Source organism: Mustela lutreola, chromosome 13, assembly GCF_030435805.1.
Source record: "Mustela lutreola isolate mMusLut2 chromosome 13, mMusLut2.pri, whole genome shotgun sequence".
Taxonomy (NCBI): Eukaryota; Metazoa; Chordata; class Mammalia; order Carnivora; family Mustelidae; genus Mustela; species Mustela lutreola.
The window spans coordinates 78,293,421-78,303,654 of NC_081302.1; the positions used below are offsets into that span (position 1 = coordinate 78,293,421).

At 46.2% G+C, this 10,234-nt stretch overlaps 1 long non-coding RNA gene across 1 annotated transcript; it reads left to right on the forward strand.

Moving 5' to 3' along the window:
- Positions 1-3,054: 3,054 nt before the first annotated feature.
- On the forward strand, positions 3,055-6,730 carry LOC131813842 (uncharacterized). Its single transcript, XR_009346997.1, has 3 exons — positions 3,055-3,463; positions 6,092-6,287; positions 6,529-6,730. It is a non-coding gene; the product is annotated as an uncharacterized LOC131813842 (long non-coding RNA).
- The last annotated feature ends 3,504 nt before the right edge of the window (positions 6,731-10,234 follow it).

Sequence of the window (10,234 nt, forward strand, 5' to 3'; positions counted from 1 at the left end):
ACTATTGAGCCCTTGAAATGAGGCTAGTCAGTATCATGATGTAAGTGTAAACGGTGCACCGGATTTCAAAGACAATACCAAAATAATATTAATTAATTAATTAATTAATTAATTTAATTAAGTACTTCATCAATAATTTTCTATCGACCACGTGTTGAAATAAGAATATTTCAGATACATTGGCTTCAGTAGAATATATTCAAATTAACTTCACCTGTTTGTTTTTATTTTTTTAGTACGACCTCGACAAAATTTTAAAATGCACGTGTTGCTCTCATGTCTCTATGGGACAGCCTGGTCCGCAGGGCCCTACCTGTTCCCACCCTACTGGCTTTCTGGCTTCATCCTCCCTCCTCCACGTCACCGCTCTGCCCCGTCACACTGGCCTCCCGAGGCTCCTTGAATGCTCCTGCCCCGTCACGTCCACATTTGCTGTTCTCTCTCCCTGGAATGAGCCCTTAGATCCCCTCATGGCTGCTCCCTCAATGACCCCCGTCTGTACCCGACTTCATCTCCAAGTGAAGCCTCCTTCCCTAAAATATCCACATTACCCTCCAGTTCCTTTCTCTCTTCCTTGCTTTATTTTTCATACTTAGTATGCATCACTAGCTCAAATTTCCTTGTTTCTCTTGTTTATTATCTATGTCCTCATCAGCCTGAGAGCTAGTAAAAGGCAGGGATTTGGGTCTCTTGTGCTCTCTGCTGTGCCTCTGTATCTAGAAAGAACAGCGTTTTGCACAAAGTCATAAGAAATATTTGTAGAACGAATGAACACAGGGTACAGGATTTTAGCCTCAGGATCTTCATTCCAAATGAAAGAAGTCAAGTACATATAACAGATAAATACAAGGCTGGGGGTTGGAGTAAGGAAATGCCTGCAGGGAGTCGGGAGCTACGCCCGCTGAGGGGGTCTGGCCGTGGCCGAGAGGCACTCAGACCCAGGCTGGGCTGCTCAGATCTGTCAGACGGCAATGGTGGGGGGCAGCTGGGAGTGAGGGACGGGGGGGGGGGTTGGAACTGGCTAGAAAGGAGAGAATAGATAATCTATATTTTTAAAAAGCTGTCTGTGAGTTCTTTCATTCCTTGGTGCTACCGCTTATTTTCACAAGTGGGATAGGACACGGTGCCTGAAGAACTGGACTGGCTTGGGCGGGCAGGTGGTCCGGAAGCTTGCTGCGATCTCAAGCCCCATCCCAGAAATACCGATTACAATCTGTCTAGCCCCATCTCCAGCGAGTCCTGGGTGTACTGCTCTTCAAAATGCAGTCAGTTACGGGAACAGATGATGGAAAGACAAAATGTGATCCATCCATACAACAGGATAGTATTCAGTCTCAAAAAGGAAAGACGTTCTGACACGAGCTGCAGGACAGATGACCCTTAATGTCACGAGGCTATGTGAAATAATATGTGGCCTTCCCGTGAAGGCCACACGTGTCTGCTGCCAGCCAGGCTCAGTCCTCTTGATGCGTGCTGATTTCAACAACAAACTCACAGTAATGTCTCACCCTCGCTGAGGGGGTATTTCCTGGGCAGAGGTTTGTAGAGGAGCTTATTATAGAAAGCTCATACGGAACAAAGAAGTGAGGGAAAATGGCTGAGAGTAGTATTCAAGAGGCATTTAATAAATAAGCAGCATAGATATAGGGCCAGTAAGGGTCAAAATGATCATTCTCATTAATCAAACAAAAAGGAAGAAAACATTACGAGAATGCATTTTTCATCTAATGGGTTGGAAAAAAAATATTAAAGTCTAGCCAGTGCTGGTGTAGGTTTGAGGAAAACAACCCGTGGTCCTCAGATTGGAGGACTATAAAAGGCATTTCTAAGAAACATAAGAAGCCTTCATAAAATACATACTCTTTACCATTCCACCTCCAGGAATTTGTTCCTACAAAACAGGTGTTTGAGAGGACAAACATACATGCACAAAATTACTCACTGCGGTATTCAGAGCAACAGAAATAATCCGAAACTCTTAAATAATTGGTAAAATACATTATAATCACATATATAATTATTATAATAGCATAATTATATCACATGTAAATAATTGTAATCAAGTAAAAGATTACAACCATTTAAAGTGACGCTGAGGAATATACTTAAATTTTTACGTATTTGGAAGGGTGTTCAGCATATATGTGTTGGAAAGCAGTGTAGATTCATTTGTGTAATGTGAGTCAAATTTGTTTTAAAAGGTCATATATATTTACATGGGAAAAGTCTAGAATCAATGTTACAGTGATTATCTCTGGGTGGAAAGATTTGGAGTGTTGTAATTGTGTTTCTGGTTGTTTATCTATATTGTATTATCTAATTTTTCCTACAACGATTAAGTATTATTAGAAAGTTTTTTGTTTTTGTTTTTGTTTCCGTTTTTTAAGCTTCCATTTTGGTGCAGGAAAAGGAGTACACATAAGAAAGCCTAGTTGTCAAGATTAAAAGTGTTTACCAGGCTGAGCTCTTGTGTACTGTGGGATCATCGCCGGCAAACTAAAAAGGGAGTAATTAGACTGAATGTCAAGGGACGAGCCATTCGGGGAAGCAAAGATCCCTTTGGAAGAAGCAGAATCCCCGGTGTTTACCAAGCTACAGGTCACCTAATGCCAGCAGAGACACTGGGAATCTGCAAATGGCACCAGGCTATCCGTAGAAAAGTGGTTTACCTGCTCACCAGGGGGTACTGGGCATGCGCCAGGCTCCGCACTTGACCATGTCCTCTCATCTAACCCCAACGATAACCATGGGGGGTGATGATGGTGCCCATTTGACAGTGGGGTGGTTAGTGGGTGCTGGAACTGGATTTGAATCCTCCAGGGACGAAGGGGCACTTTTCCCCAGGAGCCAGGTCCCTTCCAGACTCCTTTCCCAGTTAGCCTGCGGGCCGCCCAGACAGTGCTGCTGGCCACTTGGCCCTGCCGCTGTGGTTTATCTTGCAGCAGCTCTGAGGGGTCTGGGTTTTGACCGGGAGCACCCCCGCATGTTCCCACGGCAACCTGGACGCGTCCCAGCAATGCTGTGAGAGAGCCACAGTCCAGCTGGAGGGCAAGGTCATGGTCACGCTCTGAATGCCCGTGGGAGGGAAGCCCGGCAAAGTCTTCCCGTAGGGCACTTGGGACTTTTGTGATCCGTGTTTGGCGTGGCTGCGTTTTCACAGAGCAGCAAGCCTGGCCGGACCCCGTGCCCAGAGCCCCTCCCCATCAACTCTGCCGGCTCCACTCCAGCCAGAAACAATGCACCGGCCAGGAGCGAAGCCAGGGCAACGTTGCTGTGCGTTTCTTTAGTGGCAAGTTCAGAGCATCCCTGCCCAACCCCCACGGCCCCTCCCCCTTGTGAAACACAGCGCCGGTTATACCACCCCCGGAGCTCCTGGGGGCGCTGTTCGCGTAGACTAAAACATGGACGTCGCCTTCGGAAGGCTTGAGCCACAGCTGCACGGATTCCCCGTGACCCACTCATGGTAAGCGAAAACTAGGACAATCTATTGGGGACCCAAACAACAGCTCCTTTATTTAGGGCACGCTTTTCCAGGAAATTCAACTTACCAAACACAACCAAGTCATGGATGGGAAACAGAAAAATCTCAAGTGGAAATGCAGATTTCTAAAGGCAGGGTTTTAAAATCACTCACTAGCAAGTGAAATCAGGCCCTCAGTCGGAGCAACCTGTCTTCTCTGGTGCATGAACTGCTTGCTATTAAAAAGCATCAAAGCCTGGGGGGCTTATAAACACCAGAAATTTCTTTCCTATGGTTCTGAAGGCTGGAAGTCTGAGGTCCGGGTGCCAGCCAGGTCAGGTGTTGGTGAGGATGGACCTTCTTCTGGATTGCAGATCACTTTCTTGTAACCTTATCGTGCTTATCCTAATCGTGCTGCTGGAGGGATGGGAGAGCTCTTTGACCTCCCTTTTATGAGATCACTAATCCATTCATGACCTTTCTACTCACATAACCTAATAATCACTTCCCAAAGGTCCCTTCTCCTAAATTCATCACACTGAGAGGAGAAGAGCCTGGGAGCAGAGTGGGCCCCTTTTATTGTCCTCCTGTCCCTAGCACCTGGGGATATTGACTGTTATGGACACACAGGTGTCCCCTTCTTGGGAGAACTGTCTTCAGCAGAACAAGCTCCAACTCACTGAAGAGGTTAGAAGCACCCCCTGCCCCATGCCCAGGCTCGTCCACTGCCAACAACTGCCTCACATGGGGGTACACAGGGTTGACTGCCTTGGGCATCAGAATCCTTGTCTCAGTCTGTGCTCTCAGGAGACCTGAGCTAGAACTGAGAGATGTTGATGTCCTATTAGCAGAAATGTTCCACCCCCCCCCCCCACTCCCCACCTTTATCAAGTCAGACACTTGGGTGTCATCTTTAACTCCTCCCTCACGCCAGACAACAAACCAAAACCGCAACCTGCAGATTGGGCGCCTCCTCTTGGGTCTGTCCATTCGTCTCCGTGCTCTGTGATACCACCCGAGTTCAGGCCACCATCGCCTCCGCGAGGTCTTGCTGCTCCTGCTTCTTCTTCTCCACTCTTCTCTCCTCATGTCATCAGGAAGCATATCGGACCATGTGACTTCCCTAGTCAAACTGCACAATGACTTCCAGTCCATTTAGAATGTAGTTCTCCTTGACAAGAACTGACCTAACCGGGCCTGTGCTGACCCGGCCACTCACATGCCTCTGGCATCCTTGCATCTGCAAACCCCCAACAACCCCACCACCTCATCTCCCTCCAGACAGCTGGAACCATTCTGAGAGTGTCTGAAACATGTGCAGGGATCTCTGGTACCTTGGGCATGCTATGCCTGGAAAGCTCTGCCTCACCTCTTTTCCTGGCTCACTCCTTCCCGAGCATTCCTCAAGATGGGATTTGGACATCCTTTCCCACCAGAAGCCACCTGTGTCTCCCAGTGTGCCCCCTTCCCTCTTATGTCCTCTACTGGGACAATTGCTTGTATTCTTAGTATCCTCAAGCACATGATGTCAGGGATGGAAATGTTTTATTCATAGCTGTTCAATGAGCACTCAATAGTTATGTAATAAATTAACAAAATGGCAGTGCATGGCCTGATATCCAGAACTCAGAAAGCACAGCCATCTGAGGCCGCCTTATATGGGACAAGGATCCTGGCTACTTACTTCCATGGCTTCTAAAGCATTTCTGCAGGAGTCCAGAATACTCTATTCTGACACACAGAGGGAGAAACTAGCAGGTTCTCTGGAACTCTAATTTTAATAGGACATGTTCCAATTCTCTGCTCCAGTCACTGTGGCCTCCAAGAACAGGCAAGTAGATGGTGGCCCCAGGACCCACACCAGACACCAGCGTGGCTGCCCACACTCCATCTTGGAGGTGACTCCCAGACCTTCCCATCCCTCACGCCCAACACTCTGTTCTTCTCCACAGCAGTTACTACCGTCCAACATAATTATTTGGCTTCTCTTGTTTATGGTTTGTCTGCTGGTATATGGCCAGCTGCAGGGGGGCAGGGCTGATGGCTTTGTTCAGCACTGTGTCCCCAGTTAGTCCAGTGCCTGGCAATAGCTGGATAACCCCTTGTTGAATGAATGTATAAGAGAGAAACACACTGCTGAGAATGGACACACAGGATACAGTCGTGCAAATTTTGAGACTAGACTTGGGAAGCATGAAGCCCAGAAGCTTTGAAGCTCTTTTTGGCTGGTGGACAGATGGTAAAAGAGAGCTTAGTAACGACAGAAATACATCCTAGTTTTCTCCTCTGTCTTCTCCATCAGTGAAAATGATCTAAACACCGGGAGGGAAGAAAGACTTATGATGTCATGACATCAGTTAGCTCTGAGATATTCCTGAGGGAAGACAAACCACTTTCTTCAATGTTTCTCAATCCCATCAAGCCTTTTCCAATCCCTCCTTCCAGGGCTGGCGGGAAATCCAATTGCCATGGTTTTGGGGAGGACTTTTCCCCATAAAGTTATTCAAGAGGTCCTTGGTGGGGGTTGCTTAAAGTGACCTCATGCCCTTTGCAGCGGCTCCTTGTTCTGACCCAGGCCATGTGTGAGTGGGTATGAGCCCCCCCAAATAACACTCTCACTCTTCCTTCCAGACCTGGCCACAGAGACCCATGTCGAGTCCCGGTTAACAAGGAAGTGTGTGGTTCAAGAAAGAGGAAGAAATTGGCAGCTGGCATTGAGGCCTTTCCATGAATTCAGATAGGCAAGTCCAAGGCTTCTCAGGAAGCCAGCATGAGGCTCCTTGGAGGTAGAGATGATTAGAAATCTTGGAGCAATTATGGAAAATTGGTAAGAGGCAAAAGGAATGTGGACATTCAAAGTGGGAGTGGGGGATACCAAACAAGATGGATACCAGAAACAAAGACCCAATGAATGTGGCCTTGAGTACTAACAAATGTCTAGGTTAGATTAACAAACTGACAGCACGTCATTCAGTTGTTATTTCATGCACATTAAGGAGAAGAATGAATGATTCTGGGATGTTAAGTTGTGTCCAGTTAACCTCATACCTCACTAAATGTCTTGATAGATTGAATTGCAGGATAAAAGAGTACCTTCATTTTGGCAAGATGATTTGGGACTCTTCTTGATACTCCTCTCTGTGGACACGGGGAACTGTTGGCCAGACAAGTCATCCCTATCATGTACATTGTACACTTACTGTGCTCTGCATTGAAATCACAAAGATGAATAAAACATGGTCCTTGCCTTGGAGAAACTCAGCATGGTGAGCGAGACATCTATGTGAAGAAGTAATTATGATACACTTTGATAAATGCTGTAATTCAGTCATTTGCAAAGTGCTGTGTGTGATGGGACAAGCAGGTGACCTTGTAGTTGGTTGAAGAACATTAATTATTCAACATCAAGGTAGAGGGAGGTCTCTTCTGTGCCACAAAGATGTATATCAATTCTGTGTTATCTATGCTCTTTTTTAAAAGCTTATAGGAAGACATCAAAGTCATGTTGATCAAACTTGTCAATGACAGCAGCTCGTGGGGGCTAGCTAGTACATTGGCCATTGAGCAGGCTTCAGAAAATCCTTCAAAATATAGAAAAGGTATGTCAAGACTAAAAGATGAAATTGAAAAAGAAAAAATGTGAAAATCTTGGGACTCCTGGGTGGCTCCGTCAGTTAAGCTTCTGAGTCATGATTTCAGCTATGATCGTGTGGATGTGAGATGGAGCCCTGTTTGGGCCTCATGCTCATCAGGGAGTCTGCTTGAGATTCTCTCTCCTTATCTCCCCCTGCCCCTCAGCCTTGTATGCTCTCTCTCTTTCTCAAATAAATAAATACATGTTTTTTAAAAATGTAAATTCTCGACTTATATTCAGAGCTGAAAGGGTTCTAGAGGATTTGGGTGTCTTCAAGATCAATGGAAACCAGTCTTACTAAAAGCCGAATAAAGAATGTGGTAGCTACAACAGCAGTTTGAGGTCCAGAACAAAGAAGATATTCATTCCACTTTATTTCATGCTGATTAGACCACTTCTGGGTTACGGTACTTGATTAATCAAAGGCACTCAATCAGGGTGACCAAGAATCCATGAAAACTGAGAGGTATCAGGAGACCCAAGTATCTGGGGCCTGCCCCATCCTGACACCACAATTGAAACTTCAGATGAATCCTTCTGCGCAGTCCCTGCCCCTCCTCAGAATGAAGGAGCCCAGGCACATGACAGCCCTTGCATTACTGGGACCTAGAAATAGCTTTAGTTCTGAATGAAGGGGAAATCACCCCACTCTGATGTCATAAGCCAGCAGCAGGTCTTTTTCCCCCTCCAAGGAGGAATGGCTGATTTCCTTTTGCTCTAGTCGCTTGGGTCTTACGGGGTTTCACCATATTATCTTCTTTAACTTCATCTGGGCCCTGATGCTGGCTTCCTGTCCCCCACTTCCAGTCCTTCAGGTTTAAAGATCAGGCCAGTGACACTACGGTTGGAGGCACTTGAATAAGATAGTCTTATGTCCATTTTGCTTCTGCATGCCTCTCTTTCCCATCCTGCCCCAATCTCTGCTTCTTGGAAATTGCCGGCTGTTGGACCGGGATGTGCCAAGTGCCCAGTTGATCTGTAAACGTTAGTTTCACTTCTGTCTCTTGTCTGCTCCAGCCAGTACCCCGAATGCATGCAAGCGTGCCTTCTTGTTTACACACACACATGTCTGCACATGTGCACACACAAATACACTCCTGTCCACGGTCCACCCATTCCCTTGCCCCGGGCTGTGCCCCTAACCCCCGACTTCAGAAGGCTTTGATTTATTGTGCCAAGGGATAAACCAGGGCAGATGGGAAAATACTCCTCTGTGGCCGATTCCAGCTCAGTAAGAGAAACAACACTGTTAAGACTGTTTGGCTTGGGGCTATTGTAGAAGGGATTTCTAAGCTTATGGGGAGTTAAACCAGGCCAGTGTCCCCAGATCTGGCCACACACCAGCCGGTTTAAGTGCAGATTCCCTGGCCCACTCCAAGCCGACGAGGTTAGAGCTCAGAGTGTGAGGAAGGGGTTTGTATTTTTAGCAAGTTTACCAGCCCAATCTGAAGGAGCTGGGCCTGAGACTGGCATCTGGATTAGGTTATTGTTTTCTAAAGCAAAGATAGCATTTGTGCTTTTTGACAATGATAATTCTAAGAGATCAAGAAACTGTGCAAAATTATAAAGAGTTTAAAAGGTTAAGTCAGCGTTCCTCATTCCTGAACGCTGCCAGCAAATTCGGGATTGGTGGGCATAGTCGAGGATGCTGTCGTTACTCAGGATTCTTCCTTTCTTGTGCGCAGCTAAAAGGTCAAGTGTGTAAGTGCCAGACCTTTCCAAAGGCTGCGTTCCCAGAGTGTTTCAGGAAGAATTCCCTAGGGCACTGTCATGGCCTTGCCTTGGGAGCAAAGCCTTGACCATGGCCTGCCTCTGCCAATGCTGGGAACAGCCCTGAACATCTGCTTCCCTCTTGAACTCGTGAGCCCCATAGGTGAATTGACAATGTCGGGGCCAGGAGCCAGCACATGACAAATGGCTGTTCTGGCTAATTGTGCAGGAGATCAGATCCCATCTCCATTGGGAAATCAACCCATCCTCCCCCGTCTCACAGCCTGACCTCCGTTTTCCTTCTCCCTAAAGAAAAAGGACTTTTGAACTTCCATCATTCAGTACTTGAAATTAGCATCTCTCGGGGCACCTGGGTGGCTCAGTGGGTTAAGCCTCTGCCTTCGGCTCAGGTCATGATCCCAGGGTCCTGGGATCGAGCCCCACATCGGGCTTTCTGCTCTGCAGGGAGCCTGCTTCCTCCTCTTCTCTGCCTGCCTTTCTGCCTACTTGTGATCTCTGTCAGATAAATAAAGAAAAAATCTTAAAAAAAAAAAAAAGAAATTAGCATCTCTCTATACTTTGAAATACATATGTATCACATATATGAATATAAAAATATAAATATGTATATATATAATATATTTATAATCTACCTACCTACCTATCTGTCTGCCTATAAAACCTGACATTTATCTGGCCAATTCCTAACTCTTATATTAGGGACATACACTCTCTCTTTTTCAGTATATCACCTTGCTACAAATAAAATCTTTCCAGTATCCAAAAAGAGGCTAATAATATTATTCATAGTTACTGTAGAACCATTTTACTTCTTAGTGTTACATTTCATCCCAACATACACTGAGATTCAAATAAGTATATACGAACAAACTAGGACACATTTTAGTAACGCTGGATTAAAAGGGACTTTTTACTGAACAAGCCCCAAACAGTTGCAGTAATAGCTACAGTAACCTCTGTGTTGAGGACAGAGAGAGGACAAGTAGAGGAGGGAGCATCCAAGGGCTTAGATGTCCCTGGAGCTCTTCATGGGAATGAATGTGCATTCAAAAGTCAGAAATCCCACAACAGCTGCTCAGTGCGCGGATGCCCATGAAATCCACCCACTACAAATCTGAGGCCTCGGTGGGATTTATGCATCAGTTTGGAGATTAAAAAAAAAAAAAAAAAAAGGATTTTCTGATATCAAAAGGACATACCAAGGGAGTCAGAAGTTCCATGGTGTTCTTGAATAAGTAAAAGCGTGTGCAGGGTCCTGTTCATCCTACCATCTGCACGATAGGGTGAGTGTGGTGTCCCTCTCGCTCTGACCCTGCCAAGGAGCTTGGCCATCCCTCCAGGGCCCCTTGGTCAGAAAGCACTGGAATGTATGGCACACAGGACAGGTCGGTATCACATTCCGTCAGAGA